This window comes from Strigops habroptila, chromosome 8, assembly GCF_004027225.2.
Source record: "Strigops habroptila isolate Jane chromosome 8, bStrHab1.2.pri, whole genome shotgun sequence".
NCBI classification, from domain to species: domain Eukaryota; kingdom Metazoa; phylum Chordata; class Aves; order Psittaciformes; family Psittacidae; genus Strigops; species Strigops habroptila.
The window spans coordinates 24478855-24490940 of record NC_044284.2 but is presented as its reverse complement, the minus strand read 5'-3'; the positions used below and the strand labels follow the sequence as shown (position 1 = coordinate 24490940).

At 44.7% G+C, this 12086-nt stretch overlaps 1 long non-coding RNA gene across 1 annotated transcript in view; it reads right to left on the bottom strand.

Moving 5' to 3' along the window:
- Positions 1–3230: 3230 nt before the first annotated feature.
- The window catches only part of LOC115611936, a 69638-nt gene continuing 60782 nt past the window's right edge, over positions 3231–12086 (bottom strand). Inside the window, exons 4-7 of the long non-coding RNA XR_003992786.1 lie at positions 11386–11563; positions 10172–10244; positions 7173–7253; positions 3231–4548 (exon numbers count right to left, since the gene is read on the bottom strand). This is a non-coding gene — a long non-coding RNA (uncharacterized LOC115611936). The remainder of the gene's footprint in view (positions 4549–7172; positions 7254–10171; positions 10245–11385; positions 11564–12086) is intronic.

The window sequence follows — 12086 nt, the reverse complement described above, 5'->3', positions numbered from 1 at the left end:
AATCCAGAGACACCACCAGGATGATACCAGAGGGGAGCGATGCAGAGAAACGTTCAGAGATGGGGAGTTGAAGGAGAAGGGGAAAAGCTGGGTGGGTTAGGAAGATCTTTGGCATGGAGGCCTTCCACCAGCATCACAGTGAGGAAAGCAGCAACAAGAGCTGGCACTGCCTGGGCAGAGGCATAGGGTCCTACAAGCTTGAGGTGATGGCGAGGAGGCTGGTGCCAAAATGGGTAGGTGCTGTGCACAAGGTGAACCTGTCTTGTACAGAGCAATGCCAGGAGCTTCTTGTGAGGCAATTGGCATCGCCGTCACCTGTCCAGAGGAGCTGCGGTGGAGGTGGCATTTCCTTGGCATCTCCTGCACTGCCAGCAGGAACAAGCGCCCTGGGGAAGGGGGACAGGCTCTGAGCACGCCTCCTCCTGCGGCTGTTTATGAGGAGTGCTGAAAGCAATTATTGATCTAAACAGAACAAAGAGGAAGAAAACATGGCTGACTACCATCGATATTAAGAGTATTTTTCCAGCTGTTCAGAGGGCCGCCAGGTTAATTCAAAAAGGCACACTTTAATTGTAGATGTGGTGTACTTCCATGTCATAATATATAATAATTATGTACCGACTTTACACGTAGCTGTTAATTTTAAATTGTGCTGAAGCCACACATGGTTAATGGTGGGGTGAGGCAGCTGGGCACTCGCTCCAGAAGGAGGAGAAGGCTGGCAGTGCAGGGAGGGCTTGGGGCATGGAGCCAGGCCTGGCGTTATCTCAGCTGTCACCATGAACTCTTCAACCCTCACAGACATTAACCAGCCTCATGTTTGCCCTCTCCATCACGGACTTCCAAAAATTCTGGCAGTGCAGGGCTGCTGCCAAGCTGGAAGCTGCGTCCTCTGGCTGAGCCCCATTCACCTGAGCCCAGCTCACTGCCCAAGTGCTGCAAACACTGGGAACTGCTGGCCCCTCTGGTGAGGCAGTGGGCTTGGCAGAGCCGAGCAGGTCTCAGCCCTCTCCATGGGCCAGACTCCAGGCTGGTGGTACAAGCAAGGGTGATCTAGAGCAGTATGGGTTCAACTCCGCTTGAAGCACCAAGTCTTACCAGGAGGCTGAGTAGGATGCCCCACAAGGCTTTACAGCACCTGGGCATTACTCAGGAGGGAGTAGCTTCAAGGCTGGGGCTGCGCCCACCCAGCCCCATCAGCTCTGGGCAGGAAGCGGGTGCCCACCGTGCCCAGAGAACTCTGTCGGACTTCAGCGGACATTGAGCGTGTTTGCGAAAGAATTAAGCAAAATAAGCCATTGGGTTTCTCCATCCCCCCATTCATGGGGCCTAGTCACTTCTTCATCTTTCTTTGTCCATGTGGTATTTAAAGGCCTATATTTTAAGCCCACTAGTCCCCTCAGGAGAGCATTACGGGCTGGCTAGACATTATGTGGTTGTCTGCAATGCCACAAGGACCTGAGCTGCACTCTCCTCTGCTACAAAGCCCCTGTACAATGCTGCTTTTGGTAGCATACAGAGAAGGAACAGCTATTGGCGTCTGGTGTCTGCTCAGCTTTACTTTGAGGTATTTAAACTTAGAAAACTGGCTTTTTTTAGGTCCATATGCACAGATCAGGTGGTCACCTGTGGCAATGTGTTTATTCACAGATTCTAGCTGCTTTCAGGGAACAGCCTTCTCTAAACATAATTAGGGCTATTTAAGTAGCTGTTCACAATTACCTCCTGGTTCACACAAAACACCACATACTCCCACATTCAGCAATAACTCCTGGAGATACAAGGGTGAAAAGCCACAGGCAACTTGCTGTTGAGTGCCTCAAAGATTTTGATGATCCTGCTGTAAATGGATGTTTACTTTTGAAGAGCTGCACACCTACCATACTCTGCCATTATACTCTGCCAGAATTCAAACCTGTAAATCATAGTCATTCCCTACCCTGCATACCTGCTGTGCAGCAGGAGGGAGGCAGCCCAGCATGCTGCAGGTGTGTGGCTCTGACCGTTCACACAGGGATTCACACTTTGGTACTGGGGTGGCTCTGATCCCATTGCCATTGCTGCAGTGTTAAAGGGTGCACTGACACATGCGTTGCACTGACACATGCGTTGCACAAATGAGACTTGCCAGAGAGAGAGGCATGGAAGGTTAATGCTGACAGTTTCTTCAGTGTTTCACTGCTGCCTGGACTCCTCCCATTTTTTTCTGCAAGTTCCCTGCATGTGGTTTCAGTGGAGAAGCTCTTCAGCTTTCAATCTTTCTCCTGCCCTAAGTAATTTCATTTCTGGGATTCCAGCAAGGCCATCAAACTAAAGGGATTATAAAACTTACTTGCTCTTTAGACTCAGCAGAAACAATATTGCTCCTGTAAGAGCTAGTGCCAGTTTGAAGGACATTATCCTGGGCCTATGCAAGTGTTGGTCACCAGAACTTGGCCCCAGATTCGGCCCCAGAGCATGCTGAGCTATCAAGTCATCTGGAATAAGAGTCTCATTTTCTGAGCAGTGCAATTTTCTCCACAATGATGTTAACTTTGTTCCTCGGTTTCTGGCAGCAGAGCTGCTCACACATGCTATTAGCAGATGGCAGAAGACGTACATGGAATTTGCTCTCAGAACATTTCTTCCATTCTTCCTCCCCAACTTAAGAAGAGCAAATTCAAGCTAAAAGCATGTACTAACTACAGCCCTTTTCCAAACAGAGTTAAAAGCAGACTCCAGTAGAAACCTCTCAAATATTTCAGTGTCTCTGCCATAGTTTAACTACTCAGCACATATCCTTTAGTCAGAAATGCAGGGTATTTCTGTAAAGCCATACACTCCTCAGTGCCCCTATGTCAGCTGCTTTTAGGGATCAGCTGTTAACAAGAAGCAGGCACTGCAGGAAGGCTGAAAACTTCCATGCTGTCTCTCTGGTAAGCTGAGGCATCCATCTGTGGCCCACTGCTAACTGCCAGAGGCTTGGCAGAGCTTGGGGCACTTGGTGTAGACCAAGCTGAACACACAAATTTAAGGATGAGGCAAACAAATTGCCAGAACGGGCATGAATTCAAGAACATGGACATGTGTGCATTGTTCAGCCTCCAAGCGGAGGAGGCACAAGCCTGACAAACTCCACATCATCCCGTATTTATGCTACAATGAGCTGAAACTAAACTGGCCTTCCAGAGAGCTGCTGTCAGAGAGATCTGGAAGCTGTTGTTGTAACCATGTGCTTGAGCGCTTTCCTGAATCACCACTCACTTTTGATCTGGATGTCTTGCCTAGGAAAATAAATAGCTTTTTGTAAAATCTTCTTATTCAGCGGTTCTCCTTTTATTTAAAGCATACAATTTTTTTCTGCCTCCCTAAACTGAGTCAAATCCTCCTCAGAGTTGGTCCTGAACTTGATGGAAAACAAGCAGAAAGACCACCGCTTTGAGACTGCCTCAACATTCAGACCTTACATGAGTGCTTATTTTTCATCTGTTTTATTTTGTCCCTGAAGGATGATTTTATTCCATGAGCTTGTGCTGTAAAACAACAGAACATTTCCAAAGTCCCAAAATTCTGTGGAAACGCTAGTCTAATGCTTTGGATCCAAAATTAAACTTAGCATGTTGACGTCACATAGTGCCAAGTGGAATCATCTCATGCCAACAAGAAAGGTGAGATAGCTCCAGCCTTTTTAGATATTTGTGCGCAGACGCCTGCTCCACAGTTCACTGTGTCTCTGCTCACCTGCCACCACCGACTTTTGTTTCCCATGGAAGCATCACTCACAGCCATGAACTGCCTCCTGGAGATGGGTGCCTCAGCCTACAAGCAATGTCCTCTTGCTCAGTGACCACAGGTTAGATAGAGTTCATCTATCTAATCAGATTAGATTAGGGATCTAATTAAGACTCTGCCTGGAGGACCTTGTGTCCCACATCTTGCTCACTCCAGTCGTGCCTCAGTACAAAGGCGAGCAGCTGTGCAGCACACAGCCTCTGGCTGTGGGTGCTCCACCTCGCACCACAAGCATCGCTGGGAGTAGCACTGCCACTGGGTATCGGAGTTGCAGGCAAAGCCACCAGCAGCTCTGTGACAGCGCCAAGGGTCTTGCTGCTGCCTCCGGCCCTGTGGCCAGCTTCCATAGCTGTGCAAAGCAAACAGTGTCTGCTGCGGGAACAATGATTCCTCCTCTGGGGAATGCAAACCAGCTGTGCCCAGAAATCCTTGGCCTTCCCAGCCACAGGAGAAATGGGATCCCAGGTTTTCCTGTGTTCCAGATGAGCACTGTGAGTACCAGGTTAACAAACTGCAGCACACCCTACTGCTGCAAGTCTGCAGCACCAGGCTGTCTCACCTCAGCAGAGAAATGCAGAGAAGAACCAGGAGCATGAGTCCCAGCAGGAACAGGGCTGGGCAACTCAGGGCACACCATGGCATGTGCTGGCTGCTGTGGGAGCCATGCTGGCAGGTGTTATGCTCACAGGGCAACTTCACATCTATCTGCAGTTCCAAGTGCCAATGCCATGCCTTAGAGTATGAGCCCACTTGTCTTTAGTGAACCATGGCTAAAATCTGCAAGAGAAAAAATTCAACCATCAGATATACGCTGCAGCCCATAGTGGGACACAGTCAAAACCCATCTTCGAAGGACTTCTCAGGCAGAATAGGCTACAATGCCCCGTGGATAATGGAGGTTACTGCTATTTTGTAACTCAGGGTTGAAAGACTGCAGTGTTCAAAAATTCTGTTTGCTACCTGTCTGGATGTAGAGTTTCAATTTTCAAGCCACTATTCCAAATGTGAAATCTGAATATTTTATTTACATAAAGATACTTGATCAAATAATGAAAAACTGCTTCAATGGCACAATTATCATCATGTTGATGCTCTTGTCTTTCTATCTTGTCTCAGAGAATTTGTTCCTTTTGTTAGGTAATGCACACAGAAGGGGTACTGACTACTTGCTTTTGTTCATGAAAGTCTATAGGTCCCAAGACTATTTAAAATAATTTTCTTCCATACAAATATACTTATCGCACACTGTAATCTCTCATCAAAGATGGAAATCCAATTCCTCAGGTTCAAGAAGTCTTCCCATTTTCAGGAGTTGCTGTTTTCACATTGCACGAAGGCCTGTCTCCCTGCACAGCCATGCAATTCTGCTGGCAGTTCAGAGCAGAGGGGCAGCATTTAAAATGCTGCTTTGTGTCTCTGCCAATGCTAAACAATTGAAGTAATACTTTTATGTGCACCTGGTTATATCTTCCACTGAAAAGAGTGCATGGTAAAGGCACGTTTGTGCCAAACATAGAATTTATTTCCTTAAAAAAGTATTTTGCCTAAAGCCTAATAGAGATTGCAGCCCTAGATAACTCACTTTGTTCAGGGTCAGGAGCATGCAGTGGAAAGAGCTGAAACTCTGCAGAGAGGGCATGGCTGGACCCTGGGTGAACACTGACAGCCAAGTGATCACCTGTGTGCAGGACAACCAGGGGCAGAAGGAAAGAAAAGGCACTGGGGGAAAATAAGGTGGGTTTTTGTTATATTTTTGTTGTACTTGGGGGGAAAAAAAGAATGTGCTGCCTGGGTAAGAAAGCAGAGTATAATGTGTTCTACAATTCCTACCCAACTCCATGAAACAGCTTATATTGAGTGCTGTTGATACCTCAGGTCTCTATGTTATTTTCTTTTGAAGCTCAAAGCCAAAAACCTACTTTGAGTTGGCTACACTTACTTGCCCTTTCCTTCCCGCGAAGTAAACACAACCAGTAGAATTCCCTGGCGTATTTCTTTCCTTCCTGAATTTTTTTTCCTCATTTGCCCTCCTCCATATAATCAGACCCCTTTTCACACATGGGTGAACGTAGAAAATAATTTAGAGTGGGAACCATATGAACCAGTTCAGTGAACATCAGGTAATTGTGTCTTAGAGGCCTTTTTGAAGGTCAAATATTTCTGGGCAATTTTTCCAGCTACTTTCTTTGTTAAATGAAAGCCCACTGAAACCAGGAAAAGAACAAGGTGGCTTTGTAAAAGTCTCTAACTCACTGGTCCCATGAACCTGCCTGTCCCATATCCCTGCATGATTTCCTTCTACATTTTCTTTCCAAGACACCCATTTTCACAAGTCACCTGCTTGTGCAAAATGTGTATTGCTCACCGTTGCCCTGAGAACAGCTGAGATTTTCAAATACACTTCTCAGCAGATTCTTACACTTCTAAGTCACTTCTGAGATTTAGCAAAAAAAGGCTTACCTTTCATTTGCATTATGATATGAAAAACAACCTAAAAATGATCTCTGGCACACAGACAGACACACAGACAGGCAAACAGGAGTGCTTGTGAACCTGGACACCTGTGGTTTTCCCTTCTGTGTGACTTCTCCTATGTTAAGGGTTATAGGTGAGTTCACACTGCAGCTTTTCCTTCCAGGCATTGTAAATTTGAGTATTACCACTATCAAACCAATAAACTTTGTGATAATAAATAAGAAACTAAGACACTTATTTAAATGAACTGACAAGTGTTACAGCCACAAGATGGTCACATAATCCCAACTTTCATACAAAACTAGACAAAGAATATCAAACAAAATTAAAGAAACTTTACGTTCTTCTTTCATATATGCAATTTCAACTATGGAAGAACTATTTAATACTAAGAATGGAAGCACAGGGGGGCTTTGCTAGATAAAATTTCTATTTTAGGAGAGATTTTAATTTAATAAACTGGACTTGTTTTCTGAAAAACAACTTGTAATCGAGAACAGAACAAAGCCACTAGGCTGTAAATTCATTAAAGCAAAGGCTTTTTTAAATTGCAAAACCTAGCACAACGAGGCCCTGGTTTGTCCTCTTAGGAATGTAATACCAATAACTAACAATGCAGTGAGTTCCCAATCCCAAATTCTTTACTGTTTCTCCAGACACTACAAAAGTTATGCAGAATTTGCATTGCACAGGATTCCTTTCCTGCACATAACTGTGAATGTGCACAAGTATTTCAAGACTTTGGACAGCAATCATTACACAGACCGAAATATGATGGCAGTTCTGCTCAGATACATGTATAGAGATGCACGTGAATGAGCAAGTATATGCTGAAATGGGCTCATTTTAATTAAGGAAAACATGAAAACTGACAAATATATTTGACAAAGTAATTTTAATGCAATGCAAGTACATTTACTACTAACCCTCAGTACAGCTGCGTTGGGGAGAACTTTGGCTGCTGCAGGTCAACTGAGAAGAGCTGCACACTGTGTGGCGGTCCACTCCTGCCAGAGAGTTAAAACTGCGTTTAAAATACATAAATACCAGAAAAACTCCGTACCCCATTTAAAGATTTAGCTCAAGCTCCTGTGCTTGATTCTGCCCAGGAGAGCTTTTGCAAGAATTAACAAAAGAAAAGAAGCTACAAAATGTCCTCACAAACTAGTAAAGAAAAGGAAAGCAGTCACCGCCTCACTACAGAGCGTCTGGATTAGGCTGAGTGACGCCAAGCTCTGGATGAGGCCAAGTGAAGCCTGGCTCTAGGGGCTGTCAGAGCTGTTTGCCTCACTGATGGCTCGCACAAAAGCTCTTCTAAAGCTTTACCCTAAAGGAACGCAGCGTCCAGCAAGGACTGATAGCGATCGGAGTGGTGAAGACCCGCAGGCTTGTGCTCCCAGGGAACAATGGGCTTTAACTGAACGCCGGGAAAAAGTCCCTCACCAGTACAGCAAGGGCAGAGCCCAGCAAGGTGATAGATACTGTTGGCTGAGAGAGAGAAAATTAAAAGAGCAGATTCAAGGCTAGAAGAAATCTCCTCTTCAGTGGCAACATGCGATTGACCAAGAATTAAACTACTCATTTCACCGTGTTTTCTTTGGGGATGCTGCTGAGGGACCTCTGAAGAATAAGGAGCATCGACACCTCTCCTCTGAAGCTCCATGATGCTTTCTGCATACTACAGATGACTCATGCTGGCTGGTATCTACGCAGCTGAGTGCTAAGCAAAAGTTACTGGGTGTCATCCAAACCCGTTGTTGCTGTTCTTCCTGGGCATGGAGTCACCAAGGTTTCTTATCAGCCATATTGGGCAAAGTTAGTCATCTGCCACACACCTGATCGAATCTAGGAAAACAGCATTTATTCACTATAGTTGCTCCAGATTTGGGTTGAAGATAAAACTCATTGTTTTTCAGGGCATTTGATGCTTGCTAGGCGTATTTGTTGCTTTTGGAGTAGCTGTCAGAGACAAAATGACTGGAAAAACTCAAGGATATCCTTCGGAGCCATGTACAAAATAAAAGCAAATCAAGATAAAGTGTAGCAGTGCACTGCTCCTTCCTCCTCCTGCCTATGGCCTCGGACTACGGAGAGCTGTTGATTATTTCTAGAGCTTCCACAAAAAGTAACTTTTGCAAGCTGTTGTTATTGCACAAGGACCTGCACCTTTACTGGGAAAATGCTGCACAAATCAAGATGGTGAAAGTGACTCCTCTGTATGGAGCTCTTCTGGAGAACACAGACAGCCTCAGACTTCAGATGCTGTTGAAGACACAGGGACACAATTACTTGGGGCTGACTGTATCATTTGAAACACATTCTTGCAGTCTATTTCAAAGATTGCCAGTAGAGGCATCGGACCTCAAAACCATTTCCAACCTTCTGGAAAGTATTTGCTATTCCAACCATTTTGCAGACCATAAAGGAACAGAAACAATAATTACACAAATGCAGTTCTCCAATAGATTGGTAAAAAAGCTTGACATTAATCAGTAGATCAATGGATTACCTCTGAAGCCTTTTACAAGGCTTACCTACACCTGCTGACTTCCATTTCTCAGCATCAGTGCTGACTTACAAAGCAAGATCCACACTGCAGTTAGCTGAGTGGTGCAGGCTTCACATTCTTCTAGAACTCTTGAGCAGAAAACCCTTAGGTTTTGGAGGTTTGTTATTCAGCTTACTGGTTTGCTGCTCCTTGGCTGACAGCTGAAGTGGAGATGGATCCTCCTGCTCACCTGGTGAAGTGTGGTCCTCCTGAGAGAAGGTCCTCCTTGCATGTCTCCATAGCAGGCACATCCACTGAGATTCATGGCATTTCAGAGCTGTGCCTCCCCTAGCACTCCTTCTGCACCGCAGCCATCATCTGGGCTGCTCAGTGGTGCACACAGCTAAGCTGCTCCCTGAACATGTGCTGGTTGCAGCAGTCAGCATCAGCTCAAAGACAATTTCTGAGAAGCCCCATCTTAGGCATTTAAGGAATATGACTTAATTAGGTAGCTTTCATAGACACAAAAATTTGCGTAACGCTACAGATACCAACACATGGTTGACCCATCTTGACCCACGCAACAGTCACAGTAAGACATGCTGCTGCTCCACAAAACCTACCAGCTACAAAGCTGTGCACTTTGCATGGCTGGGAAGATCCTTGGGCGCCAAAATAGATGGCAGATGAGCTAGAACTGCTTGGCTCCATAAAGGGGCTGCAAGTGAGAGAGCCTGAAGCAGAAGGAGACATTTTCAGGCTGCTTTTGTCAACAGGCATGTTCCAAGGAAAGGGACCTGGTGCTCCCGGGTTGAGGGAGTGCTGAAGATACTTGGCTATTGTTATTAGGAGGGCAGCTCAAGGAATGCTCACAAAACCTGATCCTCCTCTTTTGTCATTGACATTGGGCTTGCCACACAGTGCTGCAGCCAGCTTCTCTCCTTGCTTTTGCTGATGGGCTCTGGCAGGGAGCACAGGCAAAATGGCATTTGCAGGCTGCACAGCACCTTTTGCAGTTGCAGGAAGAATCACCAGCCCTCTCCTGTGGTGGGTGGGATGGAAGAACCCTGGCTGAGCTAGGTTTGTGTGAGATGGAGTGTCCCCCAAGTGACAGTAACACACAGTGCAGTGCACTTGCCAACTGTAAGTAGTGCCCTGATGGGTATGGCTACAAGCTGTGGGAAGAAACCACCCAGGCGTGCACTGCACACTGCTCAGTGTCACTCACAGCATTACCCTACACTCGTACCATTCCACAGAAATACATGTTCTTTAAGAAACAAGAAAAAGTGTGTTAATTCAAATTATTTCTAGTATTATAACTGTCCATCACATGCACACATCCAGAGTTTTCTGTACTGAAGTGCAAACACTCCACCTTTTAAATCAGTGCTTTCTGCATGGTTAAAAAGGTTAAAAAACTGCTGCTTGACATACCGTATTCTCCTTCATGCCTGTTTTGATTTCTTGATGCAAGTCAAGATGCACTCCAACTGCATTTATCTTGTACCTGTGTTTGGATGAAATATTTCATAACATGCACAGGGAGATCTATTATGAGTAAAATATGAAATTTTATAATTACAAAAAATAGACACCAAACCATTTCAGTATTCAGAGACTACAAACTTCTTGTTTGTCCCCATTAACAGCAGTCTAAAACTATAAAATACACCATCTAACGTTTGCAATGCTTATATAACATATATACGGCATCTATTAAAGACATACTGTCCTTTAAAATAACTTCTGGTTACTGTGTGTATTAGCAAACTGCAATAAATCACGTAATCTGAAAAACGTTGGGACTAAAATAATGTCTGTATCAGCACTGTTACAAGAGCATGGCATCTAGACACTAGATATCAGCTTGTATTCCTCCCTCCCACAAAACACATCATTTTGTACATTACATAGCGGTTTGGGGTTGAAATGTAGCCCGTGCTAGAGGAGGTCCAGTGGCCTCTGCCCCAGGGTGCACTGAGGCAAGCAAGCACCCTTGGGGTAACCCAGGGGCTGGGATGGTTTTGGCAGGCAGGGCAGGAGCCTGTTTTTAGTAAGGGCAGACCTCTCCCTCTGATAGCAACTCTGAACTGGCACCACCTGGCAAACATGTGTTCCCTGTATAAGTATGGATATCTTTAACGAATGATATGTTGATTTCTTCTGCTGGCAAGGATGCCAGGAGTTCTCTTTAATATCAGTTAATGATATTAACTAATATTAAAGAAGCAGCTAAAATAAAGAATGATTTGAGCTGCTTCCTTATGGAAGGAGCACAAAGAAACAAGCTGACTGAAGATGGAGGGTTCCTGTAGGAAGAGCAGCAGCAGACCCCCTGGAATTACTGCTGACCAGAGAACCTGACTGAGAGTGGAAAGAGAGAGTATTAATTAGGATTAAAGGGAAGTAACTAGCTTAGTATAATATGACAGCTGTGTCAAAGAGAATGCCACATTTTCTAGCTGCAATCCCTACTCTCAGATCTCTGTGTTATATTTTGGGTACTGGCCAAATCATGCTGGCTGCAGGATATTCTCCGTTACTGTAAGTCACTGAAGAGGAGCAGAATTGTCTATATTTAGGCCACCAAGTCACCTGTATTAATCTTTACTCCCTCTTTGTTTTAGTATTCTGCTTTCTATTTTTACCTTGCATATTCTCTGCAGCAGGTCTGGACACTTGAAGAAGGCAGGTCATCCATTCTCCAGAAAAATCAATGGCCATGCCTGTGGTTTGTTTTCTATTTACTTCTTTTTTCTTTTCTTCATGTATGGGTTTTCTTATAACGCACACTAGAAAATATACTCCAATGACAAAACAGCAGACCTGAAATGAGAAGCAAAGGATAAATCACATGGCAGTAGTATAAAAGAACAAAGGGGGTAATACGTATAGTGCAATTTCACCTAGAATTTCAGTTGCATCTGTGCTGCTTTAAGATTATCAAGGTACATTTGGAAAAGAAAGTAAAGAATTTGTGAATGACAGACACAAATCATAACAGCACAGTTGCTAGAGACAGATGAGCAATAGTTGCTGCGTACCTTCCTTCTCCATCAGCCAGGCTCTCTGCCATACTTGCAGTCAATGGTACCATATTCAGCCAGGAAAATGGCTCACTCAATAAAAAGGTGGTAAAACTTGGCACCACATAAATAAGATGGTCATATACTTTTCTGTGTTATTTCTGAACATCTGATCTTTACATGATTTGAAACATGGGCTAATAGGAAAATTGGTATGTTCCATTAATATGACCTTCAGGAGTGTTTGCATTATTCATGAATCTGAACAAAAGTCCACAGGACCCCCTCAAGGTACTTTCCTTCTGAAGGGACTGAGCCTGGCT